This window comes from Petaurus breviceps, unplaced genomic scaffold (genome assembly GCF_028583685.1).
Source record: "Petaurus breviceps papuanus isolate PSGF00001 unplaced genomic scaffold, PetGlider_PUasm1.0 90730, whole genome shotgun sequence".
Classification (NCBI taxonomy): Eukaryota; Metazoa; Chordata; class Mammalia; order Diprotodontia; family Petauridae; genus Petaurus; species Petaurus breviceps.
In genome coordinates this window covers 4,699,562-4,720,253 of record NW_027187324.1, presented here as the reverse complement: position 1 = coordinate 4,720,253, position 20,692 = coordinate 4,699,562, and the positions used below count along the sequence as shown (strand labels likewise).

General features: G+C 37.8%; 1 protein-coding gene across 2 annotated transcripts in view; it reads left to right on the top strand.

The window, feature by feature from the left end:
* The window catches only part of KLHL1 (kelch like family member 1), a 542,636-nt gene that overhangs the window by 196,796 nt on the left and 325,148 nt on the right, over positions 1–20,692 (top strand). The window lies entirely within an intron of this gene.

Sequence of the window (20,692 nt, the reverse complement as noted above, 5' to 3'; positions counted from 1 at the left end):
AATCACATGTTCATGGGTAACTTCAGTGTTTCCTTTGAATTGTTCAAGTATGCAGGCACATAATTAAATAGCATTTGAATACACCTCGTCATGTGTAATGGAAAAAAAATTCTGTGTCCATTCCTATGAGCCTCTTCCTAGGTCCCTTATTGTTTCTGTATGGAGCTAAAGCAGCATGTGACAGAGAAAGGGAGGTCTGCATTCTTGTTCTTAAATAGGACTTCTGTATCAACTTCATGGAACCAGATTTAATAGAATGAGACTTAGATTGGGAAAGGACCCAAAGAATCCAAAATCTTTGCTAATATCTACAATAAAACACTATGGTATAACAATATTCTATGCTTTCCTCCCGTACAAATTAGAATAGTTTTTCTTTAGAGGTTTTTTAAGACTTTCTGAAGACTTGCTTTGCTTAGGTGCCTAATGGCTTGGACTACTGGCATCACTTTCTCATCATCTGTGTACAAAGCACCCACAAGATGCTACAGCAGCAAGAATTCTGGTGCTGGACTGGTGAATCATTCTGGGTAACTGGCTATCCTCAGTTATTGGGACACTGCATCAATGGTTCAAGATTAGCTGCTTGGATCAATCAAAACTCAGAGAAAGCTTTCCTTCACCTAGTAATGCTATGGCAAAAAATAGATTACTGAGAGATACTATTTTTTTAAAGTATGAAGAAAAATTAGCCTTGAGGGAGTAGGGGAAGAAAAATGAAGCATTTCTGTAAGAAAAAAAAAATGAATCAGCAGTCAAAAATAGAAAAGGCTAACCATTCAGGAACACGTTGTTGGATTTTAAGGTCAAAGGGGAACCCGAGAAGCAAAGAAGCTGAACAATGTCAGAATCTAAGAATTGCCCATTTGTATTGGAAGCAGAAAGGTCAATGGAAATTGATCAGAATGTTCTCAATAGTGTTGAGATGGAAGTCCTTGAAATAAGAAAGTATGCTTTGAGGATATAAAAAGGAGAGTGTATGGATGATTTCAAGTGGAATGGAAAGAAAGGACTCATATTGAAAAGCATCTGAATGAGCCAGTGGGTTGAAACTGTTGTTATTGGTCTTTCAGTTGTGTCTGGCACTCACTCAAGGACCATACTGTTGCTGCAGTTTTCTTAGCAAAGATGCAAGAGAAGTTTGACATTTCCTTCTCCAGTGTATTAAGGCAAACAAAGGTTAAGTGATTTAACAATAGTCATGCAGCTAGTAAGTATCTGAGGCTGGATTTGAATTCAGGTCTCCCTACCTCCAAGACCATTTTGTTGTGGTTCCATGATGTGTTGTGGTGGAACAATTCAGATTCAGACCACCTCTAAGCCAATTATATATGCATTCATTGAGATTGAGGCCTCTCATGAAGCAGATTATATTCCAAGAAGAACCAGCAACTTCAGAGAAAGCAAGATGGATTTTCATGGGGTAAAGATGCAATTACATTGGGGTGGCTGGGGTGGCACAGTGAATAGAGCACTGACCCTAGAGTCAGGAGGACCTGAGTTCAAATCCAGCCTCAGACACTGAATACTTACTAGCCCTGTGACATTAGGCAAGTCAACCCCAATTGTCCTGCCTTCCCCCTCCAAAAATAAAAAAGATGCAATTACATAATAGAAATTATGAATATTAAAAAGGCAGGAGGGGTTTGTTAAAGGATTAGGTAACAGGGGACGGGTCCCAGCCATAGTAGAACTGTGCATGCGATTATCCACAAATAAGCCTCTTTACATCATAAGTTCACCCAAAAGACAGCTTTTGCTATTACTGTGCAGGTGCCTGCTTAGGGAAAGTCCCTTGTACTGTTTTGGGGTCCACATCCTGCTTGGGCATCCTGGTGGTACTGCTTTTCGGTTGGCTGAGTAGTGTGGTCCTATCTGAGACTAGATGGATGTGGTTGTGGTTTAGTGGATGGACACACCTGCTGTTACTGTGGGAAATAGAAGAAATGGGTCTGGGGGCAATAGCTAGCTAGAGGCAATGGCTGGGATCCCATCACATAGCCATGCCTACTGTTTCTGTGAAAAATATGAGTTCATGTACATACCTGTTGTTCTAGTGAGCAGTGAGGCATATATGAAGAAGTTAAAATATTGAGTTGGGGTTGGGGGAGTTGAGGAGGCAAGTGGCTAGGTAGAGACAGTGGGCGTAATCTTCAGTGGGGCCTATAAGGAAGTTCGAATATTGGGCTTGGGAACAACTTTATTAGTTTTCCATCAATGGATCTCTATCCAGTGAGCCATCTAACCATTTCCTGGATTGAAATTAACTGTGTTAAATACTAGAGATCTATAAGTATCACCTGAATGCTGGGGAAAAGAATTTATCTTGGTCAAAGACTTAGGAAAATAATGAGTAGCGTAACAAAAATAATAAATATATTAAGTAGCATTTATATAGAGCTTTAAGTTTTGCAAAGTTATTTACATGTTATATAACATTTGATCCTCACAACAACCTACGAGTCAGATATTATTATTATTATTATTCCCATTTTATAGATTAGGAAACTGAGGCTAAGAGAGATTCAGTAACTAACCAGGTTCATACAGCTAATAAATGTGTAAGACAGGATTTGAATTCAGGACTCAACTGATTTAGAGCCCTATCTAGCACTAGGCTACCCCCCTCAGGGAGGTTTCTACCCCAATCCCAATTATTTTAAATAAATCTTAGATTCAACAAATTCTAGATTTAATCAATCAAAGATATAAATTAAAAATGAAGAAATCAAATCCTTAATTAATCTAGTAGAAGTAAAATTCTTTGAAAATCTGATAATGAGAGATGAGGATATGCGGGATTGATCCAGAGACTGGGTAGAATAATATGACATAAACCTCTGGGCCTATGTAATTTTCCAGTTTGGAATCACCCATTCTAAGAGCAGGAAAATCTACTCTCTCAAACCCAGCAGACTATGTGACAACCTGGTGAACTTTGAAAGGGAGAAATCTAGATTTCCCATCAATGTCACTGGATCTCATTGATGGGACAACAGTAGATCACCCAGCCCAAGCACCACTTAATGGTTATTTTGGGGGGCCTCTAGGTTCAGAGTGAATGCAAATAGTAACTGTTTCTCTTTTGGCCAGCAATCCTGAGGGTCTTCCCCTCCCCCTTTGTTGTTTTGTCTTGTTTTTATTTAAGGGAGGGTCCCTAGACTCATTTCTTAAAGATGCCTCTTCACTGAATGGGCTTTGCCTCACTCTAAGTGAGAACTTGAAAAGAACTTAGCTTAAAAAGGCCAAGGTCTGCCTTTGCATACAGGCCCAAATCCAGTGGCCACTGGACCCTGATGGCTCTAGCGGAAAAAGTGAGGCTAGTGACTTTACACAGCCCTACCTCCCTCAAATCAAATTCAATTGTAAGTCATGTCATCATCTCCCTGATGTCATGATCTTCTTTGACAGAGAAAGACAAACCACACAACCTCAAGAAAAACTAGCAGTGTACCTGAGGAATAGCCTGGGACAGCAGCATCTGCATGGTGAGTCGAGAGTCACATTGGAGACAAACTCTATATCAAGGGAAAGCACTGCTGGACTCTATAGGGGCAGTGACCCTGGGAGCCTTGTAGATAGTTATACAAATAGAGAAAAGGGTTTCCAATAACTAGGGGCTTATCTCTACTGTCAAATTGAAATAAAAAGGAATATGAACTTAGCAACGAGGGTTATTAATCCTGGCAAGGGTGTTGCAGTTCAGGACACCACAGAGCACCAAGGTATTGGAGTGCCTGGGAGAGGCAGAAGGGGTAATTTTAAATATACTTCAACCTTGAGAGAGGGTCATGGAAAGCATAGCCTTTCAAAGTGTTGCTTGAGTTGTTTTGAAAAATAACCTAGAGTCCACAGAGAATGCTGGGGAAGCTTGGCAAGTGGTGACATCTGGTCAGAATAGTGGGCAATGGGGAGTTTCCAGAGAAACCACAAGACTGCTTCCAAGTAGTTGGAACCTTCTCTGGCCATAGGGTCAGGGTCAGGTATCTGAATTCAACACAATTTTTGAGTCTCCGAGGATTCCAAGGAGTGAGTATGACCCCATATGAATTAATAAATTAAACTATTAAGTTAACTCTGTGCCTAGCTCTGTGCTAAACACTGTGTGTACAAATGGAAAAATTGAAACATTGATCACTTAAGGGGCTCATATTCTAATTTGAGGAGAGTACACCTATAAAAAACTAAACTGCAGTGCAGATGGAAGGGACTAGATGCACCAAAGATGCTATGATGGGGTGAATTTCAAGGCCCATAGGTACGTATATTAAGAAGATAATTCCAAAGGATTATAGGGAATAGAGGAAGGGCATTTGTTAAAACCAGTAAGGCTTTAGGAGGCAGTGGCAGGGATGAGCTGGTGGTCCTCCTCATTAGGAGGAATAGAGAAGTTGACTCCTCTCATACAACCTGTGTAAGTAGTCAAGCACCATGGGCAAAGTAGAGAGCCATGGAGAGTCTTGTCTTCCAGTCATCCCATATACATGATAGGTTTTGGGCCATCATCATTAATGCCTGCTCTTGCCATACTTTCTTAGTATCTCATTTCTAAAAACTGATTAGCTCTGCTGGATAATCAGAGAACCACGACTATGATTAACTGTTTTGCTAACATCACATCCCTCAATCTTACCCTTAAGGTCTCCCTTAATATTTATAGTCAACCAACTATATTAGCAAACACTCTAGCACACAAGCTTGGCTGCTAGCACAGATTCTTTGATCTACTTTTCTGAAGGAAAGACAGCTTTAAAGAGGCTAGCGATCTTACTTCAATAAAGAAGTAATTATCCAAGAAAGACAGATAAATAGAAAGAAGGGAGTATCCAAGAAAAAATCCAATAGACATGGCTCTGTCTAAATGGTAATAAAGCCTTACCACCAGATCAGGCAACAACAACATCTGGGTTCACGAAGTTGGCGCACTCCTTAACCACTACCCAGAGCCTCATCTAGCCAAATCACAAAGAAACGTCCTTCTTACAAGTAAGCCTCAAAATAAAATACCAGCCTCCCAGGATATATAGTTTTCAGCTAATACACTCAGAACCAGAAGGCATCACAACCCATGTGACTCAGTACCTAATTGACTTAGTGCCAAAAGGTGTGAAAGGCTTCCTGTAAGCAAGCCTCCCCTTAGGCAAGTTTCTCCCCCAAGGCGATATAAATCTCCCTGAAAATAGATAGTTTTCACCTGGTGGGCTCTGTGTGACTCAGGATGTGTCACAGCTGTGAATTGGGCTGGAGCTCAAAGTAGCCCAACAGCCGCTGACCTGTGTACTTTTAGAACTGGGAACATGACCCATGTTCCAAGAGGAAAACAAATACATGTGGTCACATAGGTCTATTAATGGACAGGTAAGGTGCTATATTCCCTTAACCCTACACCACCCTCTGGGAATCCAGCACACTAATGTTAATGGAAATTTGGAGAATGAACTCAGGAGTGCTACCAAAGGTTACTGGTAGAAGATTGAAATCAAGCCTTCAATTACAGAACAATTTCTTTAAGCATTCTCTATTCTGAGCAACAAGAAGATTCAGTAGGTAATTCAACATTTCCATTGGAATACACACACACATATGTTAAGCACCTATTATGCAAAAGGCATAATCCTAGTTGAGGAAACAAGATGCCTCTTCAATAAGGGAAAAACGAAAGAATTTCTGGTCTCAAGGAGCTAATATTCTACTAAAGTGAAGCAACTAAGTGCACACAAGTAAATACAAAACATACACAAAGAAGAAAGAATGAATATGGAGGGAGAGAGAGAGGGAAGGAAAAGAAAGAAAAAAGGGAGATAAGAAGAGAATATAAACAGGTTTTGAAATTACTGCAAGGTAAACACCCTGTTCTTCTCTTGGGGTGAAGCATCAATGAAAATTATCTCATGTCATCACTGCCCTGGGAAATTTTGATTAGTTAATTAACTCCTCAGAAGGAAAATCTGAATTAGCCAAGCTCCTTATTCTGGTTTAAAAAGAAAGGTATTACAGGGAATAATAGATAATAAGTATGAAATAGGAAAAAAAATAAAAGAGTTATAAGACTCTAAGCTGGGTTAGCAGGTATTTGTAGAATATTTTAAAAGGAAGGGTTTAAACCACTAAGCTATGTATTCTAGAATGTATCTAGAAGGTGTATCTGAATTAATGACTTTGAAAATATACATTATATATGCCATATAGGTATATATGTATATGATATATATGTGATATGTAATGATATATATTATGCATATTTTGTGTGTGTGGGGGGATGTATGTGTACACAGAGTGAGGCAGAGAGAAAATAAAGACATTAAAAGTATCATCTAAATTATTCCCCCCATGGTTCACATAACTTTGAAGTTCAAGTATACTCTGGCACATAGGAGAGCCCATGGTAATGAATGTTTTAAAGAGAGATGGAATTGAAAACTCCCAAATCTAGTTTCCTTATCCTGTCCTGTCCTGTCCTGTCCTATCCTATACCATACTATCCTGTAAGGGATGATTGATATCTATGATGTTTTTGGTAGACTGTCTACTTCTTATGCTAAAAAAGGATGTTTTGCATGTTCCATTAGAGGAAGTTACTCTGGAGAAGTCAGACCAGGGAAGTATCTTTAGGAAAACAATCCTGGGGGTTCCCTGGTTCAGTGCTGCCCATTGGTCTAAAGTTTCAGTAATAATGTTGAGTTATATGGGAAGGTATCTCAAGAATAGCATCCTTGCAGCAGCTTGTATAACACTGGAAATATACTTGTAGTGAATGTTGAGATATTTGTGGCTGTCATGAGTAGTGTACAATCATAGGATTGGAGATTAAGGGCTGGAAAACGCTTTAAAGATCATATAATTCACCCTTTCATTTTACAGATGAGGGAACTAATTCCCAGAGAGGGAAAATCACATGCCTCAGACTGGAAAATATGTAGGCTAATATTTTTATTGGCTAAATCACAAAACTGGTGTACAGAGATTGTGATTTGTTCATGGTGGTGGAGCAAGACTAAAATGAAGGTACTCCAGCTTTCAGCCTATGATTTACTTTATCATAGTGTCCCCTCATCTCACCACATAAATCTCCATCTAAAGGGGATGCCATTACTACAGTACTTATCCATTTCGGTATGTAATGACCTCTGGCTATTTGGTGGTTTTATACACGCATACATAAACACATACATGATACACATACATATGTGTTCATAATACAATACACAAAAACACATTATGCATGTGTATGCATGTATATGTTTAGATAAATATAGGTGTGTATGCATATAATGTATACATATATGTGTGTGCATATAAATGTGTGTGATGCATGTATGCATATGTGTGTACCTTGTATATATCTACATTGATCAATCGATAGATAAATACATATATATGCACACATCCCAAAGTAGTTAAACTTTTCAGATAAAACTTTTTTTTATTGCTATACATTGTTCTAAGGATAACATATTTTTTGGTCATACTTAAAAAAAATGAACAGCCTTTGCTTTTTATTATTACAAAATGGTGCAGGTTATAAATTGCTGAAGGTTAATATGCTGCTTTTGTTTATACATTTTGGGATGTCAGAGCCTGCCAAAATGTTGATCATTGTATTGTAAAAAAGAAATATTGCTTTTTTCTTTTAAAAAGAAAGTATGAGGTCCGTTTTTTTTTTCTTTTAAAGTTGCCTTCAGGCTGACAGCAAATTATGTTCTGATTTATCTCTTACATAGTTCCTGGTATCCTGACATCCCCTAAAAATGCTCTATGCTCATTGATGTGTAAGCAAATAGAGTCCTAACAAATACAGGAGGTAGAATTATAGGGTAACTAGCAAAGTGTCAGGTTCTGTAGCGAATTGATAAGGACAAGGTTTAAATAAAGGAAGCTGTCCATCTAGCAGTGGTATTAAGGAGAAGGGTAGAAAATTAAACTGCCAAATGGCAAACCTTTAATCATAGTGAGTGTTAGTTTTCCTTTGAGAAGCCTTTTTCCTGGCACTGAAGTTAATTAAAACTTTGGTATATACTAAGAGTGGATAAAAAAAAAATAAAAATAACAATCTGCATACTGCCAAATACACGGATAAAATAAACAGTAGCATAAACTGTATGGAATTTTTAATGCTCTTTAAAATTTTATTTAAAATATTAATACAAATCATTTTGCTTAGATTTGCTACAAGTTTTACAACTAAAGTTAATAAAGAAATTTTTTTATTACAATTGAAACTAAATTATAATTTTATTAGACCCACCAGTTTAATTTGAATGGGATAAATTATGCAAAAACATTAGCAAAATGTTGGTTTTAAACTTAGAGTATTCACTAGACTGCAAGCTGCTCTGTTTCAATTTAAGGGATTTGATGAAAAAGTCCCCATGATCACAGGCTCTTGTTATATTTATGGCAGGAATTACTTCAGTAAAATCGACAATATAGACTGTATGCCAAAAGAAACTGAATTCCATGTACAAAACACAATCAAACCACCCAGAGACAACAAAAAGCATTAGACCCTTGATTTTTCAACATCCGATTAGTTGTGATGGCACTGGGTGGAAACAGCCAGAAGGCTTAATGGAGATCAATTGCACCTGATTTTAGACTTTTTATATGTGACTTTAAAACAAAACAAAGCAAAACAAAAACAGAGGCCTGATAGAACCAATATAGCAGTCTGTGTAGTTAATGTGTTTCAAGTTACCTTGGGGTTTATAGAACTATTACACTTGATTATCTAAGAGATAGAAGTTGAGGAGGCATGATTGAGTGGAACAGTATTGCCTGTAGACTTAGGCAAGCAGGGTTTCATGTTTTGGATAAGACCCAACTGTTCATCTTGGGAAAGCTGAGCACAGAGTTCCACTGCGATCAATATAAGCTTCTTAAGCCACAAACAAAGCAACCAGTGAGAGCTTTTCTGCTGCCATTTTCCATCAGTTTGAAACCACCTTTTCTCGTATTCTCCTTACTGTAAATTCTCACCCACCTAAATTTGTCTTGAACTCTTTGTATCTTGATCTTGTACTCATCAAAACCTATGCTGTATTATTGTTCTTTGAGTACATGTTATATAACTTGTAAGTTCTATAAGCTCAGTCTAAGGGGAAAAATGAAAGGCTTCTTCTAGAAGGTGGGATTTTAGCTGGAACATGAAGGAATCCAGGAGGCACAGATGAGGATGGGAAAAAAAAATATCCAGGAATGGGGTACTGCCAGTGAAAATGCACAGAGTTGGGAAATGGAGTGTCTTGTTTGAGGAACAGCAAGATGTCCAATGAGTACATGTAGGGAGTAAGGTATAAGAACATCAGAAGAAAAAAAATAGGAAGGATCTTGAATGGCAAACAAAGAATTTTATATTTGATCCTGGAGATACACTGGAGTTTACTGAATGAAGGGTGGAGGGGTGAATAAGACCTGTTGACTTGCTAATGAATTTATGAAATTATGAAATGGAGGCAGAAATGTTTAGTTTTTTGGGTACTCCCTGAGAAAGCCCATAATAGTGGCAGGAATTGGGACTGCAATCACACTTTATTAAGGCACAGAGGATAGAGACAAGCTGTAAAAAGGTCATAGAAGCAGACAACATGAGATGAAAGGGAAATGGAATGGTGAAGGAGAGCAGGTAGCATGGGAGAAAGGCAAAGAGTGTCACTCAAATAACCATGGATTAGAGTTGGGAATGCTAGGGGGAAAGAGAGAGAGACAGAGACAGAGAGACAGAGAGAGAGACAGACACAGAGAGAGAGACAGACAGACAGAGACAGACAGAGAGAGAAAGAGACAGACAGACACAGAGAGAAGTGCATGAAAAAAAAGTGAAAGAAGATGTGGAAAGCATCTAAGTGATGTAAGATGAAGAGGAGAGAAGTGGGAGTACTAGGAGAATGGCCTCATTATTTTTTAAGGAAATTTGAGGCAAGTTTCTTAGCTGAGTGGGAGTAGGTGGGGGGAAGCTATACAAAGTTTGAGGAGGGAAAAAAAGTGTAGAAAAACCTCTGTGGGGAATGGGATAGTGAGTCAATTAGGGACATGTAAAAGGATTGCCTTCCCTTACCGAAGACCTAGTTAATATCATATGACATATATTAGTACTGGATCCAATCAGCACAGTTTCCTGATTTTCCCCAGTTTGGTTCTGCCGTATGTGAGTAGGAACCATGTCAGTGAGGGTAATCCAAGTCTGAGGCTTGGAAGAGCAAGACAGATAATGAAATGAGGGGGCAAGAGGATCAAGAAAAGAAAACAGCACAGAGTTAAACTATTTCTCCAAGGGGTCAAGAAGGGTAAGGGAGGAAACTGTAGTCATCATACAAGTGATGACCTGGAAAAGAACTGAGATGTCAAGGTACTGGAGGTCATGATGAGAATGAAGAAAAAAAATGTTTGGGGTTAATGATCAAAAGGAGAATGACAACAAATCATAGTCATGAAAAGGAATTTTAGAGTTTATGAACACAGAATGAACTGAAGTGCATGAAGTTGATTAGGGGGAATGAGTAAATTGAAGAACTGAAAGCTTAGGATATATTAGTGATTATCAGTATGAATACTGAATTGCTATGGCATGAGTAAAACCTATGAGCCCGGCCATGAACTGATTGAGGAAAAAAATAAAATAAAGACAGTATCCTGCAGGTCAGTAAACAGCATCTACCAGCATTTTGATTGGGTGGTAGATACAGATTGAGTAAACCTCAAAGCAGGAGCTATTACTGACTGATGGTGATAGTTGGAGATCTTGGAAGTCTCAATGGGGAGCAAGGCATATCCCAATTGCCCCACCTGAACCATAAAGAAAATACAACCAGTTTTGGAAAGGGTAGCCAGGGAGACTGTGTCATCAGGAGGAAGCCAGGTCTCAGTGAGAGTCAGAAAAAGAAAGAAGAGATAAAGGAAAAGATTTAAGATTAAGACAAGAATGTTACCTAAGAAACACACCTTCCAGAACACAGTGTAAAGAGGTGGATAGATTTAGAGTGGGACACTGCAGAGTGGAGTGTATTGAAGAGAATGGACATAAGAAATTTGGAAGAAAAGTTTTAGATCATGACAATTGAGTATGTAGAATCCATAGGATGTGGAGGGAATAATGAAATGAGGTAATTATTGATGAAAGAGTTAAGGTTATTTTTCTGGGGGTTTGGTTTTAGGGTAAAGTCTTATCAGGGCCTTAGGAAACTTAGATGAGGGGACCAGTGGGGGAATATAATGGAATAGAGTTATATTGCTCCTCCACTTAAAATAATTATTGTTTCAGGATTTGGCCAATTCAAGAGAAAGAGGGATTAGGGAGGAAAGGTTTTTGAAAACAAATCACTATCAGCATTTACCTACTTTCAATAACAACAGCATATCCACTGGTGTTACCAAGCAACATATGTATAGTCTATCATCCATCGTGCCATAAATTCTAATTCCAAAGTTAAAGACCAAACTCTCATATACATACACACATATATGTAGACAGATATATCTAAGACATGAAGGTAACTGCACAGTTACTCTCACAATATTTCACTCACTTGTCCATGGACTGGCCATGTTCCAAACAGAATGGAAGAACTCCCTAACAGAACCAGAGTAGAAAAGAGGAATATAAATGTAAAGACTATGGTGTTGATTAAATGGCTCTCACATTCTTTTCTTTCCTTCTCTTACTTAGTAGCCATTTGTTGTCTCCTTGTTTCCTGCACACGAGTGTCCTGACTATCTGTAATAGGAATGGGAATTTGAAGATCTTTCCTGCCCCTATTAAGGCTTAGGGGGGGGGGAAATTTGAAGATCTCCCCTGCTGTGAAAGTAAACTGTGCCCCCAGTAGGCTGAATGTAATCACATAGAGCCTGTGATGGAGAGAATTTGCTGAAGGGAAGCAGAGCCCACAGGAAACTGGTAGAGAGCTAGCCAGATGGTGGGGGGAGTGCAGAGAAGCTAAGTCAAGGAGATAGAGAGTTTTGTCAGTAAATATTGATCTTGTATTGGTTTGTGGGAAGGCTGAAGGATTCTGTGGTTCTCGGTGCTATTATGGCTTCTGAATATCTTTGGTACTATGATGGAATTGGCTTACTGGTTTTGGGATTTGGTTTTCTGTTGTCTAAATAAATCCTTCAGTTCTATCCTCTATCTGGATAATCGGGTATATTTTACTATCAAACTTCATGTAATACTTATAGTCACAGTCTTTATCATGATCATGGGTGCTGCAAATATTGCATTGGTGTTTCACTATCCAATTTAAATTGACTTTATTTTGTACTCTAATGTTCTCCTTGAGCATTATAATATTTTTTTTGCTTTTTGGAGGGCAATTGGAGTTAAGTGACTTGCCCAAGTTGGCAAGCTTTTGTGTTGTTAACTCAGGTCCTCCTGACTCCAGGGCCAGTGCTCTACTGACTGTGCCACCTAGCTGCCCCAATATAAACATTTTTAAAAATTAATTTAAACATTTATTATACTCCTAAAGCTCTGTGCTACATGCTTTACAAATATCTCACTTGATCCTCATAACAGCTCTGAATTAGGAGCTATTGTTATCCCCATTTTACAGATGAGGAAACTGAGGCAGAGAGAAGTATGACATTTGCCCAGGGTTATGTAGCTATTAAGTACCTGAGGCTGGATTTGAACTCAGGACTTCCTGTCTCCAGGGCCAGCACCTATCCACTGTGCCACCTAGCTGCCTACAAAGAGTTCAAAGGGAAAAGACTTATAAATACTTCTCTCACCTTCAATCTTGTTAGGTACCTCCATTCAAGTAATGTCTTAGATCTTATAAAAGTAACCATAGGGGCGGCTAGGTGGCACAGTGAATAGAACACTGGCCCTAAAGTCAGGAGGACCTGAGTTCAAATCCGACCTCAGACACTTAACACAAATCTGACTGTGTGACATTGGGCAAGTCACTTAACCCCAATTGCCCTGCCCTCGCCCCTCCAAAAGGCAAAAAAAAAAAAAATTAAAAGTAATCATAACCATTTGCCATCATGTTGCAATGATTTCATATTTCTTAATTTGTTTTAACTTAAATGTTCACACTGAACAAACCCCGAGTGTAAATCTGACCATAGTTGGATAGTCTTGATAGCAGGTGTTTGATCACTAACTCTGATTTATTTAGAGAGAAGTGCATCGATTAATTTGACTCTTTGTATAAGCCTAGTGCCTTTCTAGTCACAGCAAATACTTTAATTCCATTACTTTAACCTTGAAGGTAGAATTGAAACTCAAATGTAATGAGGCAACATCTTGGCATACTGATACACCATAGCTTTCCAGGGCTTGATATATTCCACTGACTTTCCATTCATTTTAACACAGTTAAAGCTATGGTTGTTTTCCTCTATATCCATAAATCTAAAACAGTTTTTTTGCCCTATACCTCTAATATTTGGAGTTTTATTTTAACTAGCCATTTTCTCACTGTCAGATTGCTCAACAGAATTTATGCAAAATGCATGTTTACTTACCTGTGTTAAGCAACTTCCATTGCCATGAGAATCTTTATTTCAAATTGAGAAATGCCATTTCTTTTTAATTTCGGAGATGGAACTCTATATAGTCTATATGAAAAGCTATTTATTTTTGAGAATCTGTTTAAGGATAAAAGGTGTTTGTTCTTCCATACTATAGTGAAGGCAATGTTTAGTTGCAGGTGAAAATTTAATTCACACAAGTCATGGTTCAGAATAGTTGTCTAACAAAGAGAGTGGCCAAGGGAAGGTAGGCCACAGATTAAGACATGCTACTGGTAAGGTGGAGGTTAAAAGGGAGATAAATGGGGTGGCTAGGTGTACAGTAAATAGAACACCAGCCCTGGAATCAGGAGGATCAGAGTTCAAACCCAGCTTCATACACAACACAAAAACTAGCCATGTGATCTTGGCCAAGTCACTTAACACCAATTGCCCTACCTCCCCCCCTCCAAAAAGCAAAAAAATAACTAAGCAAAAAAAGGGAGATAAATTAGCTCAGAGGACTTGTATCAGTAATACTCAGAGATGTAAAGCAATTGGGACAGACACAGAGACAAAGGGCTGTCATTTACTAGGTTAGAAAGAATGTCAGTAAAACTTCAGCAATACCAAAATGTAGAGATCCTTGGGGGGAAAATACACTAAGTTGATCTGAGAGATTTTTAAGCTCAGAATCCCAGGCTGATTCAGCTGGCTTCACTTTCAATGCATCAATACACCCATGAATTCATTAATGTGCCTACTCTTTTCACTGATGCAGGTTGACAACCACAAAAGGAATTAGGATATAGTATTCTTGAAATATTACTTTGAAAAAGAAAAAAAACTACCTGGTTAACTCTCTCCTCATAGCCACATGAATATTTCTCTATGAATTATATTATACTTAGTGTAATCTCTCTCTGTTTATATACATATATATTTATACACACATACTGCATATAATACTTTTATAGGTACTATATTGTACATATAAAGTTATACATTTGCTAAATATATGTACTAAGTATAATTAAGTATAATATAATGAAAAGACATTATATACAAATGAATTATCAGGTATATATATTGTGTAATCACCCACAGATGATTATTTTTTTTTAGCCAGAGAAGTCCTTGAAATACATCTTCCAGACTTTATTCTACTTACACTATGCATGCCCCAAAGCCCACAGGTAGGTAGTGCTGTGGATAGAAGGGTTGGTCTGGAGTTAAGAAGACCTGAGTTAAAATCTGGCCCCAGACACTTAACACACACACACACACACACACACACACACACACACACACACACACAAACTAACCCTGTGACCTTGGGCAAGTCACAACCCCAACTGCCCTCCAAAAAGCAAAAAAAAAAAAAAAGGGAAGGGGGCTTAGTTATATAGAGACTTATACCCTTTCTTTCCCCTCATGGAGCTTACAATTTAATAAACAATGGAAGACCAGCTATTTTCTCCTCTCCTAAAGAGTAATATGATGTGTACTCTTAAAGAAACAAACAAAAAAAATTCTATTGTTATTTCAAAAAAGAGAGCCATCATACCTGATTGTGGAAATCTGGGAAGGCTTCATGGATAAGGTAACATTTGATCTGTTTTTTAAAGGATGATCACCATTTTAATTGAGTCAATAAAAAGTCAAGGCACATTTGCAGTTAACACGTCATATGGAAAATGAGTGCTGAATATATCTTTAGTTCCAATTATCATCAGGCATTAGTTCTTGAAAATTAATTCTTTAGTACATGAAGCCCAAGGTATCCCTGTGGAAAGGAAATAAAGATTCCAAAAAATATTTGGAAATATAATTCATTGCAGATCACTAAGGGCTTCAGTTTAATAAGAGATTTGATAATAATTCTCTGATAAATTCATAATTTAAAAAAATTGCAGTATTTTCGTAATTCAAAACCAAAACCAAATAGAATTAAATATATTGAGTTGACCTCTTTTAAAGAAGACAAGGTGTGATGAATGTCACTTTTATGGTTTTTATTTTGTTTTGTTTTTATGGACTGAGATTTTCCTATACTGCAGAGGGTAAAGTAATGATATACCACTACATTTGAATAATCTGAATTTCAAAGTAGAAATTGATTAATCACTGAATAAGCAAATCCTTTTGAGTGTCTTCTTTGTATAAATTATTATCTAATTTACTGATTGGTTACTGTTTAACATACAAGGGATATAAGACTTAAAAGACATAGGTCTTTCTTTCATAGAACCTTTGAATAGAATTAGGGAAAAAGAACATATTAAGAATTATTAAAAACACAAGGCAGTGCACAATTATTTAGCAGGTGATGATATGAACAATACATGCTGTAAGATGTTAGATAAAAAACTTATGACCTTGAGGTAGGAGTAGAGCAGGACCTTGAAAATCTAGGATGGCTAGTAGAATAAGTGAAGTCTTCTAGGAGAAGGAAAGGACATAATTTATCCCAAGTTCTAGACAGATAATAGAAGACAGTGGGTATAAATATACATACACACATATATACACCTATACAAATACATATGTGTATATGTACACATGTGTGTCTATATGTGTATTAATGAATGTGCACATGGGCTTATTGTATCTATGTGTACATATATGCATTCATGTATATTGTGTGTATATATCCACCCATCCATATGTGTGTATATGTACTGTGTTTCCCCGATAATAAGACACTGTCTTATTAATTTTTTTGGAAAGAAAAACATTAGAGGGCTTATTTTCAGGGGAGGGCTTATGTTGTCCTGCCTCAGCTCTCCTCCGCGGCACTGCTCTCAATGGTGCCAGCAAGCAAATCACTGGGGAAGAAGAGGATGACGCGCTGACTGCTGCAGCTCTGATTGGATGCAGCTCGGAGTGCGGTGTGTGTTTCACCGGGGGGAGGGGGTGCATACAGATGGAACCTTAATGTAGTATGTAGTGCAGGGGATCACCTTCACTACAGTAGCAATCTCAATAGGGCTTATTTTCGGGGGAGGGCTTATTTTAGAGGAATCTTACACAGTAAGGGGAGGGCTTATTTTCAGGATAGGTCTTACTATAAGGGAAACACGGGTATGTATGTGTGTACACATACACACAGCAGTTTCTCCAAGAATTCAGAATTCAATAACTCTCAGTCCTATTCTCTTAATGAGCTAAACTTTAAACCAAGGAAAGAAAATATTCCATCCAGCCTTGACAAGTTTTAGTTTCTTGGGAAGATATCTCTATATGCTGCTTTCATTTGCTCTGCCAAGGAACTGCTATCCATGCTCTCTCTCTCCCCTAATCTTCCCTGTCTCTCTTCTGAAAAGTTTTCAAAACTCCTGCAATAACAGAAACCTCCATCCTCCAATCCCAATACTGAGAAAAACACAACTCTAGGGGTTTTAGTGACTTAGCCCAAATCCAGGAATCCTTAGTGAATTAGGCCCTTTAACCAGATGGTCGCTCTAAGACTTTCCATACAAGTGTTACAAAGGACACACAGTTCAGTGTAGCGCACAACTGTGTTGAGAGGCAACTAAAGGGTTCCATTGAAAGAGCACTGGGCCTGGAATAGAGAAGACCTGAGTTCAAATGTGGCCTCAAACACTAGCTGTGTGATCCTGAGCAAGTCACTTAACTTTTGTTTTCCTTAATCCACGGAGAAGGAGATGGCAAATCACTCCTACATCTTTGCCAAGAAAACCCCATGGACAGTATTGGTATTCTATGTTGTCCATGAGGTCAGATAGAGTTGGACACAACTGAATAACAGAACAATAACTACTACTACTACTGCTACTACTACTACTACTACTACTACTACTACTACTACTACTGCTACTACTACTACTACATTGGAGAGCTGTGACTGAGCACTGAAGTGTCAGAGTTTCTACTCACATTTATTAGGAAAAGAGCAGATTCTTGGGTAAATTTTGCATTGTTTGGGGGCTCAAGTGTAAAATGTTAGAATTATACTGTGGTATATGAGTGGGGAAGTAGATGGGCAGTAGTCCTCAGAGAAGCCTGGAGCAAGTCCACATAAGTAGGTCTGGAGTTTCTCCTTTTGTCCCTTTTAGAGTGGCGGTCTTTGTCTCAGCTATTATTTATCTAGAAAAAATGATCAGGAACTCATGTGATGCAGATTTATAGCCCCTGGTAATCTTGCAAGATGAATCCAGGATAGAGTGGACCAGGGAGGAGAAGATGCATTCATCAGATTCAGCATCATAGTTGGCTATTGGTAAGCAGAGCTGGCAGATCATGATAGACAGATGGGTCCCTGTTTGTTGCTAGGCTTTTGATGTTTTTAAGTAGATGCCTCTCACTATGGAAATCCAGCCTTGGATAAAATGTGGAAGAGTCACAGTTCACACTAGCTCCTGAGTTGAGTGTTAAATCTTCTATGGGGACATTTACACTTCAGAAATTGGCAAATGCTAAAAATCAGTGCTTGATTTATTGTTTCGTTGATTGTCTAAACTTAAGAAAATCATGGAGAAAATGTTGATAATGCAGTTTAAATTTCAAAGTTGTGTGCACGTACATTTTTGTTGTGGTGATTGTTGTTAAGTGTTTGCTATCATATGCCTGTAGAGACCCCAGGAAGAAAAAATCTTTTCATGGAACAAAATTTTTATTTTATTGTAACCTTATAAGAGGCAGGTAGATGGTACAGTGAATGAAGCACTGGACCTGGAGTCAGGAAGATCCATCTTCCTGAATTCAAATGGCCTCAGACACTTAGCTATATGACCTTGGGAAAGTCACTTAACAATATTGCCTCAGTTCCTTATCTGTAAAACGAACTAGAGAAGGGAATAATTGCAAACCTCTCCAGTATCTTTGCCAAGAAAACCCCCAATGGGGTCCCAAAAAGTTGCACAGGACTGCAAATGACTGAACAACAACAACAACAACAATAAGCTTTATTAAAATCCTCATGACTGGGACGTAATCAAGAGGCAGAGAGCTCTGCGTCTGGAGTCAGAAAGGCTTGAATTCAAATATGGGCTCAGATATTTAATAACTGTGTGATCTTGGTTAAGTCAATTAATATCTACTTGCTCCCGTTTCCTCAACTGTAAAATGGGGATAATAGTAACACTTATCTGCCAGGGTTGTTGGGAGGAACAAATGAGATAATATTTTAATGCACTTAACACTGTACCTGATACATACTAGTTGCTACTTAAATACTAGCTATCACCATCATTAGTAGATGTCTGTTATTAGCTAGGAACCATAGTCATCATTCCATTATACAGCCATTTATAGTTTCCAAAGTGCTTTCCTTAGAGCCCTTTAAGTATTGAAAAGTGTTATTCGTATTTTACAGAATAAGAGACTGAGGCTCAAAAATTTAAAGTAGTTATTAGCCCATGGTCAAAGAAGCAGGAAATGTTTTCAAACTCAGTTCTTCTGACTCTTATTCTAGTCTTCCTTCTATTATACCTGGATACCTCCCAGATTATCCTCAGCTAATTACTGTGCAATCATTTGGTGGTTTGTTTGAAATATAAGAAAACAGTATTGAAACACTGAAAGATTAAATTTCTACTCTGACCTAGTCAAAATAGCAGTTAATTTGCAATGAGAGAATTCTCATAAGGTAGGATGGCAGGTTGAGAAATGTTTCAAGCTCAGAATGTTCTTTGTAATAACAAGTATAATGGTGTGGGCTGAAAAAGGGTTTGCTGAAGGTTTTGAGAAAACTCCTGAGAACACATGCTGGAATGATTGGTTGGCCTGGGGCAAAATATGTTTTCAAAGAAGCCAGAGACATATGCTTTCTTTATGTCTTACTCTGCTAAATATATGGTCAACGCTTTAGTTGTCTGAAGTACCTTTTCTAAACTAAAGAAAATCAAATCTTATGATTGTTTTGTTCAAGGTTTTCTTATATTTCAAACAAATGCATTCACTAAAAGTTCTAGGGACCCTTAATATCCATATGAAATAGAAGCTTTGGGGGTGGGGGAAATTTTTATTACTTTTTGTATTTGCTATTGCCGACAGGTAGAAACTGGCCTATTTGAGGATATATAGGAAAACATTTAGATCATTCAAAACTATTAGAATTGTCAAGTCACTGAATGAATGAATGGATATAGCATTTAAGTGGTTACTATATGCCAAACACTACTTTTAAAAAGGATATGAGAATATGAAAACAAGAACAAAGCCAGCCCCTCCACTCAAAGAGCTTATATCCTAATTAAGGAAGGCAACAACACATACAGGGAATTGATGTCAAGTTAAACATATGGTAAACAGGGTCAAAAAGAAATAGATTGACACCTCCCTTACAGGGTCAATGTCAGAGTGTATTTGATTATGGTTTTAGAATTTAAGGGTGTGTGTGTGTTTATGTGTGTGCATGTATGATATACATGTGAATCTGGTGAGAAGACTAGGAAGTAGGAAGTAATGAAGAAAGCCAAGTATGACTGGTACCTTCCTGAAGTAGTAGGCTCATGAAGGAAGCTCTAACCAAACAGAACAGTAAGTCCCCAAATCAGAAATTCTAAAATTAAAGGGTTAAAGCATTCAGATCATAAGTTAAAAATAATTCCTACTCAAGAATGATGTTGATATTTTATGTTGTATGCTTTGTTTTTATAATATGATTTTCCTCTTTATCCCATCAATATGAATTCCCCTGATCTTGAATATTTCACTTCATTTCTAGTGAGTTTTTGTTTATGTACGTGCTCATAGAAAGGTCAAGTAAATTTTAATTCTCATCAATAACAGGGCTCTTTCAAAGTGTGCAAAAATGTCATTTGATTTTCGCATGGCCTTTAGTATTTTGTATAAATAGGGGAAGATCTAATTTTCCATCAGGAAACAAATATGGGACATTAAAATACATACATTTCCTCTCCTTAGAATAAAGGAAGAATCAACTGAAGGAGAGTGGGGAAATACATAAGTCTTAGAAATAGATTACACAGGGACAGCTAGGTGGCATAGTGAATAGAGGACCAGCCCTGGAGTCAGGAAGACCTGAGTTCAAATCCGACCTCAGACACTTAACACAAAAACTAGCTATGTGACCACAGGCAAGTCACTTAAACCCAACTGCCCTCCAAAAAGCCAAAAAAAAAAGAAAGAAAATACTAGAATACCACTTGGCATATACAAGGTTCTATTTCTTTCCTCCTCCCTCCTAGTTTCCCTTTTCCTTTTTCCCAGCTTAAGTGGGAGTATCAGGTAAAATGATAGAGCAAAAATGATAGAA